The sequence below is a fragment of the Podarcis gaigeae genome (assembly GCF_964106915.1).
Source record: "Podarcis gaigeae genome assembly, chromosome: 4".
Lineage (NCBI taxonomy): Eukaryota > Metazoa > Chordata > Lepidosauria > Squamata > Lacertidae > Podarcis > Podarcis gaigeae.
In genome coordinates, this window is record NC_139677.1 from 33,287,505 (window position 1) to 33,315,198 (window position 27,694).

At 43.0% G+C, this 27,694-nt stretch overlaps 1 long non-coding RNA gene across 3 annotated transcripts in view; it reads left to right on the forward strand.

The window, feature by feature from the left end:
* Positions 1 to 5,288: 5,288 nt before the first annotated feature.
* LOC310843136 overlaps positions 5,289 to 27,694 on the forward strand; it is a 33,210-nt gene continuing 10,804 nt past the window's right edge. For 2 of the 3 annotated variants that reach the window (XR_014563519.1, XR_014563520.1), the window contains exons 1-4: positions 5,289 to 5,752; positions 22,868 to 22,996; positions 24,759 to 24,917; positions 25,622 to 25,802. This is a non-coding gene — a long non-coding RNA (uncharacterized lncRNA). The remainder of the gene's footprint in view (positions 5,753 to 22,867; positions 22,997 to 24,758; positions 24,918 to 25,621; positions 25,803 to 27,694) is intronic. The other variant, XR_014563521.1, reaches the window with a different exon arrangement.

The window sequence follows — 27,694 nt, forward strand, 5'->3', positions numbered from 1 at the left end:
ACCACCTCTGTGGCTTGGAGACACTTAGTTTTCACTTTTTAAAGAATCCTTTTGTTATGCGTGGCCCAGATTACAGTTTGAAACAAAACGATCAGTTTCTTTTTTTAAAAAGCCATCTTCAAACCATGGGTTATGAGGCTGATGTATTTAATTAAGCAAAGTTTTCTTTCAGACCACTCTATATCTGGTTTGTGCATAACAAGAAGTCATTAAAGGCTGTTACGCATGTTCAATAACCTGCATGTTGTTTGAATTCTCCTGAAGCTTTTTGAGTATTTAGTGTTAATCCGCATTTGCAGATTAAAGTCTTCTCTAAGCGCTGACACATGTAGCTTACGTGTCACGTCACTGAAGTCCAGGAACTTCTCCACATGACAACTTAACTGAGGAGGCCTAATAGTTCTGTAACTGTTCCTTGTACGGTGGTTTTGTAGCTTTACGGCTTCAACTCTTATGGGATGTTAATTACAGCTCTGCTCTTATAATCTTCTCCCCTTCCTTTTAAGCAGCAAATTCCAGTTTTCTTCAAAAGCAAACCCCCCCCCCCATGTCTCAACTGATTTCTGCTCACACAAACTAGCAGTAAAATCCCTGGATAACATTTCACCTACAACTGCTTTGCCTAGCCAGGCTGATGCTTACCTGTTGCAACATCAGAAGACGTCAACTGCAGGCAGGCAGAAACAAAGGCTGGAAATATTTGCCTATTTAATGCTTAACTTCCTGAATTTTGTGCATATACAAAACCGGCACATACACAAGTGCTTATCTAGTGTTCTCGGAGCGAACCATTTTCAGGAACACTCGGGTGTGTGTGGATATTTTATACATTGTTGTAAACAAAAATTGCCCTTTTCCCTTATCCAAGAGCCCATATAGAGTCCTTACATAGGTTCCCTATTGGTAGGAGAGAATAACAGAGGCCACCCAGAGAATATTGAGAAGCAAAGCAGCTAGTAAGCCTGATCTTTATTGATCTGTTGCAACAGGGTGCTCCCCTCACCCGCAGGAGAGGAGGAGGAACCCAGAAAAATGGTGCACAAGGCCTTATACTTTGGAAATTGCCACCCTGTAGATCAAGACCATCCCCAGAAACATCATACATACATCACAGAAGGGGTGTAACCTAAGACCACCCCCCAGATAGGTAAAGGTAAAGGTACCCCTGCCCGTGCGGGCCAGTCTTGACAGACTCTAGGGTTGTGCGCCCATCTCACTCAAGAGGCCAGGGGCCAGCGCTGTCCGGAGACACTTCCGGGTCACGTGGCCAGCGTGACATCGCTGCTCTGGCAAGCCAGAGCCGCACACGGAAACGCCGTTTACCTTCCCGCTGGTAAGCGGTCCCTATTTATCTACTTGCACCCGGAGGTGCTTTCGAACTGCTAGGTTGGCAGGCGCTGGGACCGAGCAGCGGGAGCGCACCCCGCCGCAGGGATTCGAACCGCCGACCTTTCGATCGGCAAGTCCTAGGCGCTGAGGCTTTAACCCACAGCGCCACCTGCGTCCCTACCCCCCAGATACATCATACCTACATCACAGAAAAGGTGGTCTAAACAGAAATTTGAATGTTGTTTTTCTCCTGTCCTTGTTTATCTCCTGTCTGGCAGGTTACTTAATTGGATTGCCTGGGGAGCCTGGCCGTTCTTTTGTAGTGATAAATCCTGGGCCATGTCACAGGCTCATACCTTATTCATATCTTAAATGTGCCCTTAAGACAGGATTTGTGAGGAAAGAGACAATGGGAGGTTTCCCACTTTGACCTTGCAGAGAAAACATTGGCTCAGTTTAGGAATCAAAATGGTTCCAGGTTGGTCTTCCTGTGCTGATCTATGTACGTGCTTGGTCACTTATGAACATTACCATATATCTAAGACAATAAAATTCTTATCACAACATGCAGTTTTGAGAAAATGCTCCTTTTTGTAGCATAAGCTTGTCCATGGTCTGATTCTTGGGTCAGAATTCCCATGGCTGCTGAATTCTAGGCATTTACAGCTGTGATTTAACAACAGCTTCCTTCTCCTCATCTGCACCCTGTTTGTGTCTAGTGAAAATGTGTGTATGTGCAGTGTAAGAATGAAGCCCATGGTTGGTTCAGAACCAAAATAATATGAGACCGAAACAGAGAGTTTGTTCACATTGACCGCTTGGAGTGCAGTGAAGGTTTGGGGAGGGGAAGTTGTGTGCATTTTACAGTTCTTCTCCCCAACCCTTAGATGTTCACATCAGCATGGCTTATATTCATTTCTGTTTCTATACACACCAGGGGGCGTTGAAGGGCAAATATGTCTTTACCCAAGCAAACATGTTCACACCTTGGCTAGAAGCTAATTAGAAAAGGCTTAAGGACTCCAGTCAGTTTGAAGCTGGTTTGAGAAACACCACATCAAAAAGACGTACTTTGCAACAAAGTACAGGATACACCTGCGGTTTGGATAAAGTATGTGAGCAAGGATTAAAATCTTAGCACTGGAAACTCGGTGAGCACAAAATAATTGGGAGTGCTGCTATTACTTTGTACTATGTAGTATTTACTTCTGTTCCTTATCGCTGTTTTTGTTATGTGCTGGCATTTTCTAGTTCTTTTGTAAAGAAGAAGAGGTGTTTGGATTTGATAAAGCAGCTAACAATCTACTTTCCCTTCCTCCCCCACAACAAACACTCTGGAGGTGAGTGAGGCTGAGAGACTTCAGAGAAGTGTGACTAGCCCAAGGTCACCCAGCAGCTGCATGTGGAGGAGTGGAGACATGAACCCGGTTCCCCAGATTACAAGTCTACAGCTCTTAATCACTACACCACACTGGCATAGTGTTCACACTCTGGGGACATTTTCTGCATCTTGAAAAAAGACAAAGCATACTCCCTGAGTTCTTTTTTAAAATGGCAACAAAGGACCAGCACAAAAAATAGACCTCCCTTTGGAATCTGTTCCACATTGTTTCAGAATGACTTTGGATCTTCTATTTTGATAGATTCAGATTAACTTTGGATCTCCTGCCACATGCATGCTTTGTTTTACTTTGCTATTCTGAGTTGGGATCTGATGAGTGATCATCTATTTAGAAAAATAGAAATGATCCACACTATTGCAATGTCCCTGTGATGACAATTGCCATGGAAAAGTAGAAAAGATGGTCTATCCTTGAATGGGACATGAGGTCCCCTACCTTTCAAGTGTCTCTGCACAACTGATACTAATGACCATGCAACAGGGGCTATTAGGTTCCATGCATACTGGGCCACCCCTATACAGTTTTGCAAAGACTTCTAATTATCATAAACCCAGCGCTGTCAATAGGTGCTGGGACGCATTTGCTACTTCCTTGTGGTGTGTCCACGGCAGGGGTGGATTCCATCCAATCGCCTTCTCAATCTGGCCCGCGGACGGTCCGGGAATCAGCGTGTTTTTACATGAGTAGAATGTGTCCTTTTATTTAAAATGCATCTCTGGGTTATTTGTGAGGCATAGGAATTTGTACATTTTTTAAAAAAAATATAGTTCGGCCCACCACCTGGTCTGAGGGACGGTGGACTGGCCCATGGCTGAAAAAGGTTGCTGACCCCTGGTCCACGGCATCTGAGCATCACGTGGTTGAGAGGCTGGGTGCGCATACATACAGATAAACTGCAATCACATAATCCTAATCTGAGAAAACTTGATTTATTTTGAAATGGTCAATGAATGTCTATGTAATTGGTCTAGTTCAGTGTTTCTGGATTAACTACTTTTGAGATTGGGATGACTGTAGTGGCAATCTGCCCATTCTTAACGGAAATGACTAATGTTCTAAGAGGGAAGGTTCAGGGCATGTGCAGTTACGTCAGAAGGCTCCACTCTTTTTCTCCTACTTGACACATTGTTGGCCTCTAATATGGCAAACTGAAGCAGAAAGGTTTGCTCCTCTTCAAATCAGAAATGTACCGGTATTTAGAGCAACAGCAGCATGCCCATATAAATGCTAGGTATTTTCAAATTGCTAAGGTTAGCATTTAAGGTAGCTGACCTATATTAACCAACCAGTGCAGTGAAGGTTTATGTGAGCGAGGATAGCGATACCTCCTGCAAACCAGAAATCATGCAGTTTAATACCAAGGTCTCGCCTCAGCTCTGTGTTTAGCCAGATGTAACAAAAGTGAGAGGTTAAACGCAGTGCAACAGGCTTTTCTTTCTGCATACTCGCATGTCAAGGGATTACCACAAGGTAAAAAGTAGGTCTTGAAGTGTAACTGTGAGCCCAGGAGGGAGCTGGGCTGGTCACTGCAGATTAAAGTCCATGAAAGCTTATGCCACAATAAACCTGTTTATTTAAAAAAAATTCCCCTATGCTGCTGCATCGCAACAAACCAACATAGTTTTATACTGCAGATTTGTGGTAAAAGTATTGGAGGTGAAAAAACTGGGGTAGAGCAGGGAATACAGTCATACGTCGGGATAAATATGCTTCAAGTTAAATATTTCCGGGTTGTGCTCCACGGTGACCCGGAAGTAATGGAGCACGTTATTTCTGGGTTTCGCTGCGTGCGCATGCACAGATGGTCAAAATGACGTCATGCGCATGCGCAGAAGTGGCAAAACACAACCCGCAGACGTGGATTGGGTTCTCTTCAGGATGTGAACGGGGCTCCAGAACGGATCCTGTTTGCATCCTGAGGTACCACTGTATTGATAAGATTAGGGCTTTTTTTCAACTGGAACTCACCAGAACTCAGTTCTGGCACCTCAGGTGGGCACCATTGCCATTTTAAGAAAACAAGGGAGGCGTTCAATTGTGAGTTCTGGCACCCCTTTTTCTAGAAAAATTGCACTGAATAAGATAGTGGAAAGGTCATATGTACTGGTTGTGTGGCCGAGGCTTGTACATTTAAAACACCCCCCCCACACACACACAAGAAACCTGGGAACTGTACTTTTTTTAAATGGTGCTGGGAATTGTAGCATGATGAGGCCTAAACTGCAGCTTTAAGGATTTTTTTTTTTAGGGGAGGGGATGTGCTTTAAATGCATAGCGTTTCTGTAACGGCTACCAGTCACCACCAGGAAAAAACAAACTACGGTAAACATAATGGAGAGAAAAGAGGAAAATGGCATCGCAATGTCAACTTTTCCCTTTTCTTGCGAGGAATCCTATTTGGAATAAGGGAATTTCCCTTAAAAAGGGGGAAGCGTTGACAGCTATGCATCGTACACAAAGCTGTAAGATTTATTAGAGCTGAGGCCTGGCTTGGAACTGTGTGATCGGGCGGCATGTGCTGGGCGTGAGCTTGGGTCCAAAAGCCTCCTGACCTTTGCGTGGCTGGAATGCACGCTACTGTGCAAAACTATACTGTACAGTACTTGCTATAGAACAGCCTCAAGGCCACGACCGTCAAAGCGGAGGAACTTTCGATGTGCGCGAAGGCTGCAGCGGAAGAAACATCTCGCAGGGCTTGCGCTCTGGCGCAAACGCTTAAGAAACGCAGCTAGTCTGGAGAAGTTTTCTTCCCAGTTTAATTTGGGGGCGGAGTTTCCTTCTGCAGCCTCTGTTCGGAGCCCACGTCGGTCTGGAGAGGCGTTCATTTTACCCGGGGGCTGCCTGCCCGGTGTGAAGGGCTTAAGAGCCGCCTCGCTTTGCTTTGCTTGTATGGCATGAGTCATTTGTCCCCGACGGGGGAGCCGGCCTGCTTTCCCTCACGTAGGAAGGGTTGGAGAGGTTCCGGGAACACGAGCTGGCCGCGCACACGTCGGACGCGCAGCGAAGAAGGCAGGCAGAAAGTAAGAGAAGCAAAAACAAAAAAAACCACCTGGGGGGCCCCGCCGAAGCAGGGAGACACACAAACACACACAGGATTTCTCGCTGGGGGTTTAGCTTAGGACGTCTTGTTCCCTTGCTTCGTTTGTTTGCCAGGAAGGATCTCACACACAAACCCGCCCGCCCCGTCTCTCGGTCGCCGTCCAATGTCTACAAAAGTGTCCATCACCTCACGCTGGAATTGGGGAAACAACAGGTAGCCAGCAAAGCGCGCGCTTCGATTCCAGAAAGCTCCCCTCTTATGGGGAAACGTCTGCGGAAGGGCAGCCTCCGACTCAGCAGGTGCGATGCGAGGCTGTGGATTTTAGATGTGCTAGTGGCCAGAGGTAATATCTCCTCCAGTTGACGAATCCTCAAATCGAAAGGGAAACCAGACTCAGGCTGCAAATCCTGTGTCATCTACATTGGGAATAAGCCTCACTGAACTGGAGGAGACTTACCTCTGAGGGGACGTGTGCATTGATTGATTGATTGATTGATTGAATGAATGAATGATTTATATACTACCCTATACCCTGGGGTCTCAGTGTGGTTCACAGAATAAAATAAAGATATAAAACCACAAAATACATAATAAAAATAAAAACAACAACCCAATCTCTCCCCCCGCAACAAAAAAGCACATTTTTAAAGGGCATAGGCCTTTTTTAAAAAAAGGAAAGCACATCAGTCATGAATTCAACAGGTAAGAGCTTTCCCCATAACAGATTCTGTGAGCTGGAAAAGATAAGACCTGTTTAATTTCTGCCTGTCATATAGCTGCAGAATATACAATAGTACTGGTGGGAGGGGGAATGATGACTACATCCTACCCTCGTTTTTTGTGACCAGGTGGCGAGATAGGATTCAGGCAGGTGTTGGCTCGTCTTGTCCTGTCCTCTGCATTTCAGCAACTGTCGCCGTTACTGAATTTGGAAACCTAGTGCCAAATATGTGAAAACAAGGATGGATGAAAACAGTTGAGTGGCTGCTAGCTATACGGTGGGGGACTCCCCCCCCCCCCAAGCTGTTGCTGGACTCCAGCTTCCATCAACCCCGGCCAGCATGGTCACTGGCCAGGGATGATGGACATAGTAATCTGGTTGCCCCTTATCACTTTGTGGGGTGGCAGCAAGGTCAGGGCTGCACAGGCATAACAGCAGAGTCAATATCTGGTGTTCCCACTCCTATGCCCACATAGCCTCAACCTTGTTGCTACCCTATTCCACCCATTCACCTTTCTGTTAAATGGTGGATAACAAGTGCTTTATTATTCCGAACTTCACCTTGAGGAGGTGAAATAATAATGGTTCCAAAATGTTGCAGTAACTCAACGAAGCATGGTGTGTATGCGTGTGTGTGTGGTGGGTGAACTTTTGCAGCCAAAAAGGTGAAAGGGAATCAAAACTCAAGAGCCAGTGATGAAATAATAATAAGAATAATTTTTTATTTATGTTCCGCCCATCTGGCTGCATTTCCCCAGCCACTTTGGGCGGCTCCCAGCAGAATAAAACATAAAACATTAAAAGCTTCCCTAAACAGTGCTGCCTTCAGATGTCTTCTAAAAGTCAGGTAGTTGTTTATTTCCTTGACATCCGATGGGAGGGCGTTCCACAGGGCGGGCGCCACCACCAAAAAGGCCCTCTGCCTGGTTCCCTGTAACCTCACTTCTCGCACTGAGGGAGCCACCAGAAGGCCCTCGGAGCTGGACCTCAGTGTCCGGGCTGAACGATGGGGGTGGAGACGTTCCTTCAGGTATACTGGGTCGAGGCCATTTAGGGCTTTAAACGGTTGCGGATTTACTGTAAGTCCGCCATTGTTAGTGCTGCTATAATTGAATCATTGATGGAGATTATTATTTCCTAAACCACATAATCATCACAGATGCACTGTACTTTTAAAGGAGGCATTTCCAAATACATCTTCCCTTAAAAAACAAAACAAAAGGAGAAGCTCACATAATAATTACTAAATCAGAATTATATATGTGATTTACACAAGCTGTGCTGTAAGCCTTTAATGGCAGTTTCTCTTGTTTAGTTCTGTCAAGGTCTCTGGAATATTTTGCAATGAATCATGTATTTGCTTAGACAAAAGCTTGCCTAATAAGGATCTAAATAATGACACATGTGCAACTTAGCTTCAGCATACTGGAAAGGTTTCTATAGGCCCTGGGGTGTTGGTTCTGACTCATGCATGCCCTATCACATTACTTGGGGGGACTATATTTCCCTGCCTACCAACTCCATGCCCACTTGACCTTTGGCCTTCATGGCTGATAACAGGACGGAGAGGGATTGACCAGCTTCTCTGGCAGGGAGTGGTAATAAATCTCCTTGTGAGAGAGGGCAGCCCCAGCTATCCCAGAAGGCATCAGCCAGGAAGCTAGACAATAACTTTATTGACCCTCTTAAACAAGAACAGAACAGATTGCAGAAACCCCTGATGCCACACAGTTTAAGGTCTCCATCTGCACTATAATTCAAAGCAGTGTTACACCTATTTCCCTCAGAGAGCTACAATTCTCAGAATTCTGCGGGAAGATTAACTGGTTTTGTCATTGGCATCCATCTGCCTCAAGTGATAACGGTGAAGTCAAATCACGTTTGCAGCACCAAAGTGACTCCCCTGGGGCGCAAGCCTGACTGTGTATGGAAGTCCTGGTCTGCCCAGATGACAAGACCCCACTTTCGGACTTTCTGCTGTGACCCAAACAAAAGTAGAACAACACGTTTGGTACCAGCTTGGCTGCAGGCGGTGTGCAAAGTGCTATCCAGCCATTTTAAGTACTCCACTCCAAATCCATGAATGGTTTACTCCCATGTCTTTTCTCCCAGAGACATCCTGCAGGGTAGGATTAGCATTAGAGTTTTACCTTTCTTGCATTCCCAAGTTAACAAACCCCACCTGCCCCTCACTTTCCTCTACAACTTGTCCAGAAACCACCTTCTTGACCATTGGACCCTCTATTGGTCTTGTCCTCTCAACCTGCCAGAGCCTGTCTTTGCTTTCAGGGGAAGTCCCTAACTCACTGAGGGTTTGAGACACATCGGCTACCCTCACCTGGTTTAACTGGGCAGTCAAAGCTGTTTCCCCGGTGTTTGGCCCAGTCTCATGCTGACAGCTTCTGGGAAAACTGGTGAGAGCTGTGTGCAAGGTGGGGACCAAAGGTGGACCAGCTACCTCAGAAGAAGCATGATGTGCCCCCCCCACCAGAGGTGCTAACCCTCCCCTAATACCCCCATACACCCCAGTTAACTATTAATGGACTGTAGCTCTGTCAGGGGAATAGGGGTCTTCTAACCACTAGGATCACCCTTAGCAAATTGTAGCTCCCATGATTTGTTTGAGGGAAACCATGGCTTGTAGGGATGCGGGTGGCTCCGTGGGTTAAACCACTGAGCCTAGGACTTGCCGATCAGAAGGTCAACAGGTTGGAATCCCCGCAACAGGGTGAGCTCCTGTTGCTTGGTCCCTGCTCCTGCCAACCTAGCAGTTCAAAAGCACGTCAAGTGCTAATAGGTACCGCTCTGGCAGGAAGGTAAACGGTGTTTCCGTGTGCTGCTCTGGTTCACCAGAACCGGCTTAGTCATGCTGGCCACATGACCCGGAAGCTGTATGCCAGCTCCCTCGACCAATAAAGCGAGATGAGCGCCGCAACCCCAGAGTCTGCCATGACTGGACCTAATGGTCAGGGGTCCCTTTACCTTTACCTTTATGGCTTGTTGAAAGTGGTACAATAAAAGCTTAAATGTACAGTGGTACCTCAGGTTACATACGCTTCAGGTTACAGACTCCGCTAGCCCAGAAATAGTGCTTCAGGTTAAGAACTTTGCTCCAGGATGAGAACAGAAATCGTGCTCCGGCGGCGTGGCGGCAGCAGCAGGAGGCCCCATTAGCTAAAGTGGTGCTTCAGGTTAAGAACAGTTTCAGGTTAAGAACGGACCTCTGGAACGAGTTAAGTACTTAACCCGAGGTACCACTGTATAGGGCAAATGGGTGCCTAAGTCCAGTGCCATCTAGTGACTAAGTAGTAGAATAACACTATCTGATACCATCTGCCTTGAAAGAGATCCTTGCCTAAGGCTGCTTCTAGGAACCCCTTGGATCCCAAGGATTCAGTTAATTGTTGGCAGGTTGCAAATATCTTCTTCTTAGGTAAGGGGCTTGAGTAAGTGTAAGTTGGGCCATTTTATGCTTTATTGTGCCTGAAGGTCTGGTTTCGGTACAGAAACTACACTTATGGATGACCTGTGTCAGGAGAAGACAGACACAGGCAGTGCAACTCCCCTACTCCTTTGAGCGCTTTTATTCTAGGTCTCATGGGTGGAACGCAAGGGTGGGGCAGGCGGAAAGAGAATTTCTCTGGCTCGTTGTGGGAGCCTCTCTTCCCTGCTTTCTGTGCTCCCAATGAAAATCTCCCCACTTCCTGTAAATAAAGAAAAACCACAGATGTCGCTAAAATAACACTGAGTTTTGTTTGCCCTTAGTGGGATTTACATATTGGTAAAGTTGGGATTGGGCTGTTAGCGCTTGCAGCTGTAATTCTGTGGTTGCTCTTACTTCTTTAGCGATTACATGACAAGTAGAACTTGGTAAAGTCTGCAAGCTAGGAAAATGCACCTGCTACATTTTCTCCTTTCCACAGAACTGTGTAAGACACTAGAAAACCCTGCCAGCAAAAATAAATACAGTGGTACCTGTGGTTATGAACTTAATTCATTCCGGAGGTCCGTTCTTAACCTGAAACCATTCTTAACCTGAGGTACACTTTAGCTAATGGGGCCTCCTGCTGCTGCTGCTGCTGCTGCTGCTGCTGCACCGCTGCCGCACGATTTCTGTTCTCATCCTGGGGCAAAGTTCTTAACCCGAGGTACTACATCCGGGTTAGCGGAGTCTGTAACCCAAGATGTTTGTAACCTGAGTTACCACTGTAAGCCCTATTCTTCCACCATCATCATTTAAAACATTCTGTGGTCACATCTGCTATTCTCAGACACCACCCCATTGGAGCCAACTTCTAGGGGCCAAGGTCCCTTTGGTCCCCCAATAAAATATCTGAGGGGGCTGCCCCCACTCAAATTGAGGGGCTTTGCCATTCAAAAGGGGTTGCATGCACTGTGTCATGTGATCAGTTATGTAGGGTGGGCCTTACCTGCCCCCCAATATTTTATTCAAGTTGGCACCCCTGTACCATTCTAAGACTTGGGTCACATGAAGCCATGCTGAAATATATCTACCAATTTCAGCCTGTGGTTTAAATTATGAAAATTGCTTATACTAACCATGTAGGAAACAAACTGCTGTTTGAAGCCTCTAGTTACAGAGGCAGGCTTTTAAAAAAGTATCAGAAGCCATGTGAAATCTCTTGAACCACCATTTGATGAACTTCTAAAAAAAGAAAAGGAAAAGAAAATGTACCATACATTAGAAGTGTGATGGGGGACTTGTTTTCCTTTCCACGTGAAATGGTAGCGTGATATAGACCACCCCCGGTGGAGCATAAGAGTTTAAGTCCTTCATGCTCCAGATTTATAGCATTCAGCATAAGAGAAATGACATGGCTGATTGTCTGTCCCTTTCTATTTGGGGAGCAAGGGATTGCTTGCTATGAATATGTATTAATCCAGAATGTGGCAGCTAGACTGGTGACTGGGAGTGGCCGCCAAGACCATATAACACCGGTCCTAAAAGACCTATATTGGCTCCCAGTATGTTTCTGAGCACAATTCAAAGTGTTGGTGCTGACCTTGAAAGCCCTGAATGGCCTCGGCCCTGTATACCTGAAGGAGCGTCTCCACCCCCATCATTCAGCCTGAACACTGAGGTCCAGCTCCAAGGGCCTTCTGGCAGTTCCCTCACTGCGAGATGTGAGGTTACAGGGAACCAGGCAGAGGGCCTTCTCGGTAGTGGCGCCCACCCTGTGGAACGCCCTCCCATCAGATATCAAGGAAATAAACAACTATTCGACTTTTAGAAGTCATCTGAAGGCAGCCCTGTTTAGGGAAGTTTTTAATGTTTTATGTTTTACTTTGTTTTTAATGTTCTGTTGAAAGCCGCCCAGAGTGGTTGAGGAAACCCAGCCAGATGGGCAGGGTAGAAATGATGTTGTTGTTGTTGTTGTTATCCATGTGTTGTTTTGAGTGCAAAGTAGGTTATTCCAGTGGATAACCCTTTATCAGGAGTGTTGCATGAAGTACAGATACAACTTCAGCCAGTTTTAGAAACCAGCAAATGATCTGTTTCTTTCAGCAAGCCTTTGAATGCAAAAGTTTGGATTTACAGATGGGTAATATTTATTTAATGGCATCTAATTGTTTTATTGTACTTTAATTTTATTGGTGGTGTTTTCATGTGTGTAATCCATGCTGAGGTCTTCCGCTAAAGGGCAGGATTTAAGTTTTAATGACACAATAAAATGACACAATAAAAGAAAAACTGATTGGAAATCCAAGTATATCACACTTGCTGATTCATGCCTGTTCAGATACTTGTTAAATGTTCTGGTCATTTTGATCTCATTCAGCCTACCTTAAATCACAATGGGGGGAAAGGATAAGAACTGAAAACAATTTGTACTTTGAAGTGTGCTATATAATGATCATCGCAGTTTCAAAAGGTTTGCCATACCAAGTACAGGTCAACAAGTCTATCTTTTTTTTGCCACAGTAATTTGCTTCAGAACTTAGCTGAATAAAAAGGCTGAAGTCTACTCACATATTATAGATAATGGACAGTAAGTATATGAACAAAAAACGGGTCCTGTCTGTCAGGATTGCAGGATATAAAGGCAGCATCAGTCAGGTACCAGCTTCCCAAATTACAATGTTTTTCCTTGTCATCTAATATTTTTTCTAAAATTTTGTTAAGCATTCTGTTCTAACTGACATTATTAGAAGGCATTCTGTTATAGCTGAACACATTTTCAGGTATGAAGTTTTTAAATTATTATTATTATTATTATTATTATTATTATTATTATTATTATTATTATTACTGTTTTGCTGTTTTACTTTAATTTAACTGCTTTGTTAGCCACCCTGGGCTCTTTTGGGATGAAGGGTGGTCTAGAAACTACGCTCTGGTCCACATAGCTGAGAATTGTCTACACTTAAATGTGTTTCTTAGGAAGCTATTGAGAACTGAAATGAAATAAATACACAAATGAGTCCAGAAAATCAACAATTCCCACTGTGTGGACTGGGATATACTTGTGTGCTTTGAAAAAATAAAACTGCCCTTCTGGGTGTGCCTCCATTTTTCTGTGCTTCTGAAAAGCAATGGGGCCTCTGTGGCACAGTTTCCTTTTCTTTCTATCAATATACGGGTTTCAACATTATCCCAAGCCATCAGCATTACCCATAAAGCCCAATCCCATCTGTGAGCCCTGACTAACAAGGCAGAGGAGATGTTAGGATGTCAGAAAACAATATTGACTGAGTTGTCCTTGAGCTCAAAGGAAGGTGTCTGCCCATCATTCTATGAGCAGATTGAAGGAGGGGGACAACATTTTAAGCGTGAATAAAACTTGCCTGAAGTTTAAATGCAGGAAGGGGTGGGAAGGGGAAAACCTGTTAACCAAATATTGGCAAATGCCAACTTAATTTTGAAGGCCCCCAAATGAAACAACAACACACAATATTCCAAAAGCGCCACAAGAGGTCACTACAATCACTAGGAATGGTTTGAGTGCAATTTAAACCTACTGCTGCAGAATCACGTTTTTTTCTTTGTAATAGAAGGGTGACAGAGAATCATTTTCCAAAATCAATTGCTTTAACAGGAGCTTGGGCCTCACCTATCCTGTGACGATGAACTGCTAGACAAAGATTCTTACAATGTTAAATTTGCCACGAGAAGTCTTGTATGTAAAAACATGCTCAGGCAGGCCATTGTCTCCCCCAATACAATCACCTTTGCGAAGGAAGACATTTTAATTAAAAGGATTTACAAGGCCAGCCCTGTGGCCCAGCTGGTTACCGCTGAGAAAATGCATGTTTAAGAGGCCATAGCAAACCAGACTGTGCTCTGTAACCCAAAGTAACGTCCAATATCAAAAGATAGTAATGTAAATTAATCAAGTAAATTAATCAAGACTTGATTAATGTGTTTTGGGATCCTAGTATATTTCTCAAAATTGGTCCTCCCTTTCCCTCAGAAGGAACACATTCAATAAGGTACCACAAAATAAGACTTGTGGTATCTTAAACAAAACTGAGAGTTTCTTTTGATTGGAGGGGTGGGTTGATGCCTTTCTGTTTTATTTGTTTTAGAGGGGGTAGGTGTGCCTGGGGTGTGTTTTTTTGGGGGTGTCATCTGAACACCCCCCTTTTTTCTATGCCATGGGTATTTGGTGAGGACCATGGCAGTTTTTTATATTTCCAATTGCGCCCCTGGCCGTGAAAAAGTTGGAGACTCTTAATATAGATTAATAGGTGTAAGAGGAGCCTGGATTTTCAACATTTTTAGCCTGGGCTATAGTAAAACATATTATATCCCCCAAAGAATCATGGGAGCCGTAGTTTAAGGATGCTGAGGATTGTAGTTCTGTGATGGCTACATTTCACATCCCGCGATTCTTTGGGGGAAGCCATGCACTTTAAATATGCTTTAAGTGTACAGTGTGCTTGCAGCCAAAATCAGCTATTAATGTGAATTCAGTTCTGCAAGCATTAAGATCACTAAACACTGCAACAATGCTGTTAGGTAAGTGACAAGGATTAGCAATGTAATATACAGTATTTCCCATCATGTTTTAAACAGGTTTAACCATATGCACTTTCCAAAATGTAGCATTGCTCATTTACATGTACTAATTCAACTATATGCCAATTTCACATTTTTCTGTCATTGTCCAAACACTTAAGTATTTGGATTGGAATGAGTAAACATGTGATTCAGGCTATGGGTGCTGCCTCTAGGCCAGGGAGTGACTAACATTTTGCAGGCCAAGTGCAGAAATGGGTGTGGCCAAGCAAAAAATTTATTAGCTTTCAATCTGTTTCTAATCTTATCAAGCATTTGAAATAATTCAGTATCCATTGTTAAATTAATTGCTTCATTAATTAATCAAGAAAGGACAGACGAGGAATAAGCACCCCCTTCCCCAAGCACAGGATTCTGTGCAGTAATTGTCCATCAAATCATTTATAATTGTCATCAGTAATTTATCTCCAAGGTTTGCAGTGCCAAACATCCCAAGGATGCTGATCAACGGCCGCCTCATTCGTCAACTAACATCTGTGATAGGCTTGTATGGTAACCACCTACTGGCTCAAAGGCAGTAGTGTTTTTCGGGAGAGTTTGGAAGTGAGGACTAGTGTTCTTGAGTGCCAGACAGAAAACTATATAACAGAAATCAATACAGTGGTACCTCGGGTTAAGTACTTAATTTGTTTTGGAGGTCTGTTCTTAACCTGAAGCACCACTTTAGCTAATGGGGGCTCCTGCTGCCGCCGCGCCGCCGGAGCACGATTTCTGTTCTCATCCTGAAGCAAAGTTCTTAACCTGAAGTACTATTTCTGGGTTAGTGGAGTCTGTAACCTGAAGCATGTGTAACCTGAAGCGTATGTAACCTGAGGTACCACTGTAAATAAAACCAGCTTTTGTTTCATCCTAACTGGAGTAGCCTACATACGCAAGAGTATCCTAGTCCTACCGAAGGGAACAAAAAAGATTCACAGTTATCTGTGGAGATATTTTAGCATCTTTGTATTGCTGCTAGCTTGCTAAGGTGAGAATTCTTACGCAGAAGATAACTAACTGTTTTAAAAAGGGGTTCTTCTACTTTTAACACTGGGAATGGCAGGAGTTGAAGGAGAGAGAGATCAGTGACTCTTCATTTACCTCATAGTTTCTGGTTAAGAGATGGTGCAAACCAGAGAAGGGGTGTCCTCTGTGCTAGGCAAAGATGAGCGCGAGATTCCCCATGAGCCACTGAGGCAGGGAATCATTCTGTGTGAGCCCTTATCTGAGTAGCGGTGAGTGTGAAAAACTATGAACAGATCAAGACCCAGTAGCCTTCCTGATCATGTAAAGAAGCCTGCTGCCTGATAGGTGTTGTAGAATTAAAAGCACTGATAGGATATTTCTCCCTGTTCTCCTCCAAGAGCTACAATTACCAGAGTGGTTTAAAAATCCGTCTCCACAGGAAACTCTGGAAATTGTAGCTTTGTGAAGGGAATAGGGGCCTGTTTCACAACGTTCAGCATATTTAACAAACTATAGCTCCCTGAATTCTCGGGGGGGGGGGGAGTCATGGCTGCTTGAAGTCTTGAAGGACATTAAATAGATGGTGTGAATGTGGCTCAAGTCTGATTTAAAGATGGGGAACCATAAAAATGGAGAGCAGCAGCCTTGTAGTTGCCCAGAAACAGTTGGATTCAATCACTCTTGTCCTCCCCCACTGTAGTGGGATAGGGTGAGATATATTGTAGTTTTATTTAAATTCTAGTAATTACTTTTAAATTTGTGCCTATATGTGTAAACTGTGGTATGCAAACATTATGCAAATTGATTCCCTGTTTTGTCTTATCTTTTCGGTGAGGCAAATGCTCTTTCCTGGCAAAGAATAGCTGGCTGCCCTATACAAGACACAAGGAAAGATGCATATGAAACTAGTGGAAAGTTTAGAAGACGCTGCACAAGTTTAGAATGTTTTAATTGTTGCACAATTCTCAAACTGCTTTGAGAATTCATTTTTTGCTGAAAGTGTGTAAGTTATCTACATAAACAAACAACAAGCCAACAAACCAGTACTAAAATAGCAAAGGCACTCAGTAAGTTCAGTAAGTAAGCAAAAAATTCAGTAAGGCTACTGTTTGTCAAAATATTATCTAAGAGACAGCTTTTTCTCTTTTGCATTGTATCGTTAAGGGGAACACAGAATTGTTTGTTCGTTTTTGCATTTATGTCTTCATGGAATTGAAGGTGCTGTGCATGAATATCCTTCTCCCCATCTTATCCTCACAATGACCCTGTGAGGTATGTTAGGTTGAGAGACAGTGACTGGTCCAGAGGCCCCCAGTGAGCTTCAGAGCCGAGTGGGGATATGAAATTTGGCCCTAGTCCAAAACTCTAACCACTACACCATGACAATGACAGCAGTGATGATCACAGCCAGAGCAATGACTACTCTTCTCCTTGGGATGGCATATTATGCCCTTCTGATGGGCAGGGCCTGAGGAGCTGGTCTTTCTGGGGAGCCAGTGTGGTGTAGTGGTTAAGAGCGGTGGACTCGTAATCTGGTGAACTGGATTCGCTTCCCCACTCCTCCACATGCAGCTGCTGGGTGACCTTGGGCTAGTCACACTTCTCTGAAGTCTCTCAGCCCCACTCACCTCACAGAGTGTTTGTTGTGGGGGAGGAAGGGAAAGGAGAATGTTAGCCACTTATGAGACTCCTTAGGGTAGTGATAAAACGGGATATCAAATCCAAACTACTACTACTACTACTACTATTCTTCTTCTTCTTCTTCTTCTTCTTCTTCTTCTTCTTCTTCTTCTTCTTCTTCTTCTTCTTCTTCTGTTTGCAAGGAAGTCATTCTATGGTCTAGTTTGCCCAGGTGGTTGGGGTATAAATAACAAAAATTAAAATTGGTGCTGTCTGCTGCACTGAGCTGAGCTAGTAGGCTTAGTCAGTCACCTGAACCGGGGCTTTTCCTCACTAGCCACAAACTTTAACCAAGAATGTAACACACCAGCCCACAGGATAACATTCAGACAGGCATGACACAGACTTTGTATCACAGCAAATTTCAAAGCAAAAAAAAACAGAGAAATTATGTTTGAGCATATTTTAATTGACACATTAGATTATATAGCATGCAAATAATATCTTTCAAAATAAAGGATGGCAGTCTATGTTAGGAACATCTGGTCCCACTGTGTTGCACTCCACTAACCGATGTAAACAGCAGCATGTGCTATTCATAAACATCCTTCATCTTTCTTTATTTTCTGGATAAGTGCATGCATAGCAAAGTGTGTCATTGCATGTTCTGGAAGATGTTAAAACTGTTCACCTTATACCAAAGTTTCTGAAAATAGTATACTCTATGAAGCTCAGAGTTACAATGGCTAATTTCCCTCCCCAATTGACAAAGGATTGCATTTCATTGTAAATTAGTTTGCAACAAATGGAAGCCATCCACTAAATTAACCCAAGGACTCAACTGAGAAGTGGGATGTTTGGTGGATTTGTCTTTGTGGATACTTTTTTAGCACTCCCTTCTCCATTTTCAAATAGGAAGGAAAATTCAAATACATTTTATCCTAACTTGCTAAATCTCTCCAGAATTTAGGGACATGTTATATGGTAAAGGGGTTGTAAAAATGACTGTAGAACAGCTGTGCCTTAAAAACAATTTCCAGAGGAATAGCCTTGTTAGCCTTGTGGCAACATAAAAACCAACAAATTAATTATGTTTAAACCCATCCCAGCTCAGCTATTGACTTCTAACCTAAAAGGAAATTTTATATGTAATCCCAGAAGTTATCCTAGAATCATAGAAACTCTATAAGAAGAAGCTGGTTGACAGTGAGTACCTGAATGTGAAGTCCAAATTAAGTAGTTGCAGAAGGAGTCTGCATAGTTTATTTACACTGCAATATACTGGAGCCCTACTGAACTTACTAAATTAAAATGATGTGATAGCTGCTATCTTCGGCTGTTTTCAAAGGAGATTCGGCAGATTATAGAGGAGAAGGTGGTCAGCAGTGACTAATCACTATGGCCATATTACCATACCAGAATCGTAGAGCTCTGAATACCAACTGCTGGAAACTATAAGCAAGACAGTACTATCACACTCATGTTCCTGCTTGTGGGAGGTTGCTTCTCAGAGGCACCAGTCAGTTGCCCACTAGGTTGCTAGACTAGATTGCGGTTAATATCTCTAGCTGGAAATCAGAGGAAATTTGAAGAGCACATTTTGCTTCTGTATCAGTGTTTCCCAAACTTGGGTCTCCAGCTGTTTTTGGACTACAGTTCCCATGATCCCTGACCATTGGTCCTGCTAGCTATGGATGATGGGAGTTCTAGTCCAAAAACAGCTGGAGACCTAAGTTTGGGAAACACTGCTATGTATGATGTATGCGATTGGTATCTGTATTATATTGGAAATTGCGTTGACATATGCAATGGTTTAAACTTTTTATATAGGCAGCAGCTTTTTTAAAAAAATATGCAGTTGTTTTAATTATTCTTATATATGCAATTGTTATATATGTGTGTGTTTTTGTCACCTTGTGAAATTACTCTGAGATGCTTCATAGGAAGCAATCTAAAAGAGAAATAATTACGGATAGATGCAGGAGCAGGTAAATGATTTTTTTAAAAAGCGTTTCATGCTTTTGATGCACATAGTTTGTGAAGAGGCTTTAGAACATGCTACGGCAACAAACTACAGATACTCTTACTTTGAGAGTTGGCTTTAAAACAGCTTTACCAAATACCAAAACATACTACAGAGGCCAGAAGTGATTTGGCATTCTGCTTCCCATCCAGTCTCACAAACTGCATTAAAATTCACAAAGCTCTCTCAGCAGTTCCTTTCCTTTCCTTGTCTTCCACTGTTCTGCACTCAGCTTTGGTAGAGAAAGCATGGTTTAAATAAATAATAAACATTACCCATTTCTCCTTAATTACCAAGATCTGCTTCTTTTATCGACTCTTATAAACATGCTAGCAGCCTTTGTCCCCAGCATTGCTTAAGAACAAACAAACAAACAAACAAACACAAAACCCAGTGCATTTTTAAAGTCCTTCTTAAAGCAACTACCATTTTGGTAGGTTTGGCACACCAGCTTGATTCAAAATGGCATCCAATTGTATCCAAACATAGATGAAAAGCTGCTTTTTGATCTCAGGAAACCTTCGTACAAGATTTGGTTGCAATATCCTAAAAGGTGTCCAAATGCACAGCAAATGGACAAACAACTTTCCAAAATATATACCGGTTGTAGGAAAGAAAAAAGAAGAGTGAGGTGAGTAACAAAAAATGAGCAGCATACATGCCTACATGTCAAATGAGGGTTGCTGGGCAGAGTTTTAAATGATAACTGTGCAGGAATTAAGCACCCCTGGGTGGTGGTTTCTTGACTTGGCACAGTTTGCACAGTGTAACAATGATGCTGCCATTATCTTTTCAAAAGTGAAGCCATAGGAGCATTGTTCAGTCCGCAGCAAGAGTCTTTTTTATTTCTGCTAATGTTTGGTTCACAGACAGGCAGTGAGTTGTTGGTGATCTGAATAAATCAGATGGGAATCTGTGCTGACACTTTCCAGGAACTATGGATGTTACTGTCTCGGGACAATGTCTGTAGCTGGAATTGTGAAGGAATGGGACTTTCGGCCATTTTGTGTTTGGTTATGGATTGTTGAACTTCAGTTGTAAATTGGTTGCTTTTTGTTCTAGAGGCTCTTCTGCATAGGAAGGACAAGTGTTTGTGGGTGAAAGTTTTGCACAAGAGGGCCTGGCATTTAAGGAGGAATAGAAATTCAGCTTAACCCAGGAGTCTACTGCTTCTGCCTGAGACAGAAAATACAAAGACTAAAATAATAATAATACAATATAATAACTTTTTTACAATTTGATCCCCTTTTATTGATTGTTCCCCTTCTATGTTTCTAGCTCCCTGACTCTTGGACTAGATTGGATTTCCTCTGTTGCTGAATCCTCAACTGTTTCCTTCTAATGTTGCTCCTAGATCATGTTTTGGACTCAGATTAGTTTCTTGTGCCTGGTCCTGGTTCATCTTTGACTTGGCATGCCTATCTTCTACTATCGTTTGCCAATTGTGTATGGGATGATTCTGTGGCTTATGGCCTACCTGCCTGAACAGAACACTAGTTGACTGGGTATGTGCTTTCAACTGTTTTCTTGTTTTACTATTGATTGACAGTTTGCATGTGTTTTATCAGTAGTGTAACCTGCTGTGGGATCATTTTATAATTAAAACCGGGTGGCAAATCTTATACATTATAAATAAATTAAATGTTGTTATTGCTAGCTGCGTGGGACGCAGGTGGCGCTGTGGGTTAAAGCCTCAGTGCCTAGGACTTGCCGATTGAAAGGTCGGCGGTTCGAACCCCTGCGGCGGGGTGCGCTCCCGCTGCTCGGTCCCAGCGCCTGCCAACCTAGCAGTTTGAAAGCACCTCCGGGTGCAAGTAGATAAATAGGGACCGCTTACCAGCGGGAAGGTAAACGGCGTTTCCGTGTGCAGCTCTGGCTCGCCAGATGCAGCTTTGTCACGCTGGCCACGTGACCCGGAAGTGTCTTCGGACAGCGCTGGCCCCTGGCCTCTTAAGTGAGATGGGCGCACAACCCCAGAGTCTGTCAAGACTGGCCCGTATGGGCAGGGGTACCTTTACCTTTTACCTTATTGCTAGCTGCCAGACTTAAAAATCTGTATGTGGGACAATAGCATAGCAGGGTTTCAGACTTTTTAGAAGAGCTTGATGAAGAACGGAAGAGTCTTTCTGTATTAGACAAAAGGCCTGGAATCATAGAATTGTAGAATCGGCAGGGACCTAGGGGTCATCTAGTCCAACCCCCCTGCAATGAAGAAATCTAGTTCCACATATTATTTTCCACAGTGTCTATGGGAAGCCCACAAGTAGGGTATGACGGCAATATTTAATGTGGTGTCTTATAACAAAGTAAAGTTGAGGAAATTTCCATTCCTATTCCGTGTAAGAAAACAGCAAGCAAGGCTCAGAATTGTGAAGACCAAACTATATATGTGCCTGCTGAATTGGTCTTCTCCTTCTTGCTGTCTTTAAAAATTTCTTTCTTTTCTGCCTGGGAATGGCTTCAGTAACTCAGGGAATAAATGATGCTATGCAGTAGCTAAGGTGAAAAAGGGAACCTGGACATCTTAGCTCAGTAAGCATGATAATGAGTCTACCAAGGAAGAAAGCAATTTGAATCCTCACACGACTTCTACAGTAATGGTCATTAGTACTGAGTTTCCAGACTATTGCATCTCTAGAGATAGAGATACTGAAGTAACTCTTTCCCTCAACCTTCTGCTCTCACACATAATAGGAAAAAATAGAGCAAATAAATTTACGGACTTATATCCTCTACACACATAGGGATGTGTAACCGATACCAGAATTATGTGGATATCAGAAAATATTTGAGGAGCCACACAAGCAGTTTATAGTGGGGCAGCTAAGCCTAAAATTGTATGAAACTAGTTGGCTCAGTTTTATATTGGACCTTGCTAAATATTCTTTGGTATACCAGCAAGCAACAAATTACATAAATAAAGCATTTTAAAAAGCCTTTCCTCCCAGGAGATCAAAATAGTATTCATGGTCCTCTCCTCCAGTTTATCCTCAGTTTGACCTCAGAAGATAGGTTAGATTTTCGAACGGCCATTGAGCGTGTTTGCTGAGCAGGGATTTGAGTTATTCCAACACTCCAACCACTACATAATGCTGACTGTAATAGTAGTAGTAGTAGTAATAATAATAATAATAATAACAACAACAATAACAACAACAACAACAACAACAATTTGTATTTATACCCCACCCTCCCAAGCCAAAATGGGGCTCAGAGCAGCTAACACATATCAAATGTATAACACATTAACATAAAATCAGGCAATCAGCTAAAGTACATCCTAAAATCAGATCAGGATCAGAATAAAGTCCAGTCAGATGGCAACCAGCAGATTAGGGTTGGGGACCTTAAATACTCACCAGGCCCAACTGTTTGTGCTGAACTTTTATGGGCTTGTGAGAAAAATTGGGAGGCCACTTTCATGCAAGTTCTTAAGAAAGGGGAGGGGGAATCAGACTGAACCCTGATCAAAGGCCTGTTGGAACAGCTCCATCTTGCAGGCCTTGCGGAAAGATGTCAAATCCCTCAGGGCCCTGGTCTCTTGTGACAGAGTGTCCCACCAGGCAGGGGCCACGGCCAGTCTAATCTCCTTGAGGCTTGGGACCTTCCAAATGTTATTATTTGCAGACCATAAGGTCCTCTGTGGGGCATACCAGGAGAGGTGGTCCCGTAGGTGCTGACTTTATGGGCAGAAGGATGACAAGTGTGTACTTGTGCTTTAAATTTTGTACTTATCCTGCCGCAGGGCTATGGTAGTTGGAAGATGCCTGCTGCAGTGCGGAATGGGCACCCAAACGATCACAGTCAGGACAACAAACACTATTGTGGTTGTCATTATTGTGTCCTACTTCCAACACATTCCAGTGATCGAGATGTAGGTATATTTTGGTGTGGGCAAACACCACAGGTTAGCAAATGGCAGTTCCAAATGGCTTTGGAAATCAAAGGCACCTTAGCTGTTTCATCCATTAACCAAGCGTGCCATGACCTCTTTTGTTTCTGGGAAAGGCAAAGGATCAGCTTGTGACACCTGGAACACATGGTATTTCCAGATGTCATTTCCGACCAGTGATGGCTCCAGATTTTGGAGGGCCCTTGGGCCAGGACCCTCCCCTCCCATTCTGCCTCCTCACTGCCATTAATCCACAGCTGCTGCTGCTTCCATTCCACCTAATTGTTTCTACCTGCTTGCTTGCCAGGCAGAGAGCCAATGAGCCAGCAGGCAATGGCATTAGCTGCTCCTTCTCTATTATCTGGGCCAGGACGAGAGGTAGATCAGCAAGCAGCTTGCATTGCTGAAGAGGAGGAGAAAGTTCCAAGTGCTGTTTATCTGTGCTAGGGTGTGAGCTTTCAGCAGATGCAGGCGTCCTAACCCTTGATGCTGGTCTTGTTTCTGACACTGGTAGAAGCTCCATCCCATGTCCTTAACAATCCCATGATGCTGCTTGACAGGTTTGTAGTAGTTCTCCCGTGAAAGAAACAGTGGATTTTGCAATGGATCTGACTTTGTATAAGTGAGTGAAGATCTACATCAGGAACAAAGGGGGGTGGAATAAAGATCTACACTGGGACCTGCTGCCTCTGAGGATGCTGCCACCTGAGGCAGTCACCTCAGCTTGTCTCATGGCTGGGCCGGCTCCTTCCTTGAGCTTTGATGGTCCCCTCTGTCAAGGCAATAGCATGAGAATGGGTGTTTGTGGTTTGTCTGCGAAGCAGGAGAGGAATGAATTCGCAACAAACACTTTGTCCAAGGTCCTAGAATTAGGTACAAGTAGCCCTGCTGCTCTTTATAATAAAAGCTTTGGCTTTCCATAGTTTGGGGTTTTGCTTTTCCCCACTTTAAAACCATAGCTGCCTTGCTGTATTATCATAATTGTTTGCCTAATTTATTTAGAGGCTGACAAGTCAGCAGCAGAAGAAAATAAAGGCATTTGATACTATTGCCTCTTAAGATACTCTAAATGCTTAGGCCAGTGCTGACCTACATACTTCTAAATACAGAGTGGAGGATGTTTTTCCTGGAAAATATTCTGACCCACTTTTGAACTACAATAATACCAACATGATTTGTGAAAAACTTGGCTTGTTTTTGGTTTTGCAGACAATTTGTTGAGATTTTTTTTTTTAAGTAAGGTAACAATATGAACTGTTCAAAAATAGTGAACCCTTTTTTTCTTTTAAAAATTGTTGAGTGCCAAAGTACTATTAAGACTTTTGATTCCCCTCCCCAAAGTTACTTACTACAGTGGTACCTTGGGTTAAGTACTTAATTTGTTCCGGAGGTCCATTCTTAACCTGAAACTGTTCTTAACCTGAAGCACCACTTTAGCAAATGGGGCCTCCTGCTGCCGCCGCGCCGTTGGTGCACGATTTCTGTTCATATCCTGAAGCAAAGTTCTTAACGCGAAGCGTATGTAACCTGAAGCGTATATAACCCAAAGTACCACCGTATTAGAATAGAAAGTAGGGTAGTCAATGAACTGCCCTCCACGTCTTGTTGGACTACAGCTCCCATCAACCCTGCCCGTTGGCCATGCTCGTTGGTGCTGATGGTAGTGGAAGTTTGCCCTGATGCAGAGACTTTTTCCTTTGGTTATTGTTAAATTAAATTAAAGTCTTATTTTTTAATTTCACAGGGGTGATCATCCTGAAACATGCAAAAGAATAGCAGTCACATTACAAGAAGGAAATACATCTCTTTATTACACAAAACACTTCTGTATAATCCTGAAAAATTAGTTGAGGACCAGTTGGCTTGGTGAATATTTTGCAACACCAGGAACATCAAAGTCAAGGTAAGTAAGAACACTTACAACCAAAAGAAGAAGCAAAGGTTTCAGTAGTATAGCCTACAATACCCAGGTGAGTGATACAGTTTTAAAGGCAGGATGGAAAATGAATGGTTTAATCTGCTCCAAATTCTGGTCAAGCTTTATTCCTTACAAAATTTGTTACATTAATGTAATATTTCTTCAAAGCAGAGAGACTGCTGGAGGAGACCTAAATACTGTTGTAAATGGCAGTTTGTGTTTATATTACTTTTTATATTTTTATAAAAGGCAGAATTCATTTACGGTAGCTCTTTGGCCTTCTTGATGTATAGAGGCACCAGCGTCCAAGTTAGTATGATTACACATAAAACTCAGTTTAAAAATAAGCAATTATCTCAAATAGATTATCTACTGGTATCTAGCGGTCTAAAAAGCACATATAATGCATACATATGTTGACCTTGAAGTTTGGCCCAAGCAGGCGTGATGATAGTGCAAGCATCTGATCTGGAACAAATTGAAAAAGAGACATAATAAAGAAGAAATTAAATAGCTGGCTTCGAAGCAAGTTAATATGGGAGTTCTGATTAGTCAAGCAACACAATATATATATATTTTTAAAAAAGCTACAATCCTTGAAAGAGAAATCATTGTAAAGAAAATAGAGCAATTGGAGAAACTGCAAAATAAAAAGCCCAGTGACTGAATTCAAATTCAACTTATTGCAGCAATGAGTCATTCAGTAGTCCGGAGAAACTCCTAGAGCTAAAAAGGCACTGATGTGCTTGAGGCATACTTCTTGGGGGAAATGTAATGTGAGAAAATGGTAATAGTCCGAACAACGGAACAATAAATAATGCTGAGGATAGGATCACTGCCAGGACCTCCAGTCAAGCAGGCAAGATGGAGGTAAGTTGTTAAGTTTCACTCACAAAAAGAAAACCCACAAAAATCTAGCTCTGCAAAATATTGGACCTAAACCTGCCTCCAAGATTATCTTGGCCTCTTTACTTGCCCTGATACATCTTGTGACTGCATCTGAAAGAGTCACAGCACCACTTAATATGGAGACAGGCCTGAGTGAGAGCACTTGAAACTTTGCAGCATACTTGCACTGCTGAAATAGGTCTTTGGAGACAGTAATGTTTTTGTGTCTGGTTGGCTGCAGTGGGAGAGAGGAAGTGGTTTCTGCCCAAGGGTGAGAGCCTGTTGGTGGGACCTGCTACTATCTCTTGGGTGAGAAACAGGAAGGAAGTCAGTGTACCCTACATTATGGGTGTATGTGACCTGATTGATGGTTTTTCTGGGCTGCAGGGTTAACTGACATTCTTATTATATTCATTGCCTAGCAGAAAACTTAATTGTAAATGTGAGTGCTCCTTTGTGAGTGCTCCTAAACTGGTAGCACATGTTGAAAGAATTAAGATGAAGCATATTACAGATGAATTTTAAATGTGATTAATTTTTGTTCTTTCAGTTTTATATTACTTTACATTGCAACCGTAAATTATTTTACAAAGGATGTGGGTGGCGCTGTGGTCTAAACCACTGAGCCTCTTGGGCTTGCCGATTAGAAGGTTGGCAGTTCAAATCCCCATGATGGGGTGAGCTCCTGTTGCTCTATCCAGCTTCTGCCAACCTAGCAGTTCAAAAGCACACCAGCGTGGGTAGATAAATAGGTACCACTGAGGGGGAAAAGTAAACAGCATTTCTGTGTCCTCTGGCACTTGTCATGGTGTTCTGTTGTGCCAGAAGCGGTTTAGTCATGCTGGGCTGTGGACAAACATTAGTCATGCTGTCTGTGGACAAACACTAGCTCCCTCAGTCTGAAAGTGAGATGAGTGCTGCAACCCCATATTCACCTTTGACTGGACTTAATCGTCAAGGGGTCCTTTACCTTTACCTATTTTACAAGTGGAAATTAACACGCACACACACACTTTTATAAAAAATGTGTGAATGGAATTGCCCTTTGGCTTTGTTGTACTGTACATTTCCAGCAAGTTATGGCAGAGGGGAAATTAACTTGGAGTATGGGTGGGAAATTAAATGACCCATGGTTAATTTCTAAAAGAAAATTGACACTGGGCATGAATGATGATTTGAATCTTCAAACCATAGAATTGTAGAATTGGAAGGGACCACCAGCAGGGTTGCCATATTTCAAACGGTGAAAAGCTGAACAGAAAAGTTGTTGAGCTTTATGGGGGCAAAGTTGTTGTATTCTAGATATGTATGGTGACCATAAGAAGAGGATCATCGTGTCCTTTATCTCCATAATTCAAGATGTATGATGTTTAATGGAACTGGCTTCATTCTTATTCTCCTTTGGCGATCACTCGTAGCCGATTAAGATTGTCTTCCATAAACACGGTTTTAACAATGAGTCCGTAAGTGACTGTGGAGGCCAATTCTGAACCCACACGTCCTTCCACAGTGGGGACATTGGTTCCTGGCCGGGAGTTGATCACAGTGTGGATTTGCCAAGCGTGCCTTCCTCTTAGCACGTTTCTCCCTTGTGTTCTGAGTTTGAGTGTCTTCAAAGTCAATGACACCTTTGGTAAAGGCTGTTCTCCAACTGGAGCACTCACAGGCCAGTGTTTCCCAGTTGTCGGTGTATAACATTTTCAAATGGCTTCATCTTATGCTGGTGAAGATGTTTGTAGATAGATAGATAAGATAGATAGATAGATAGATAGATAGATATAGATAGATAGATAGATAGATAGATAGATAGATAGATAGATAGAGATAGATGATAGATAGATAGATAGATAGATAGATATAGATAGATAGATAGA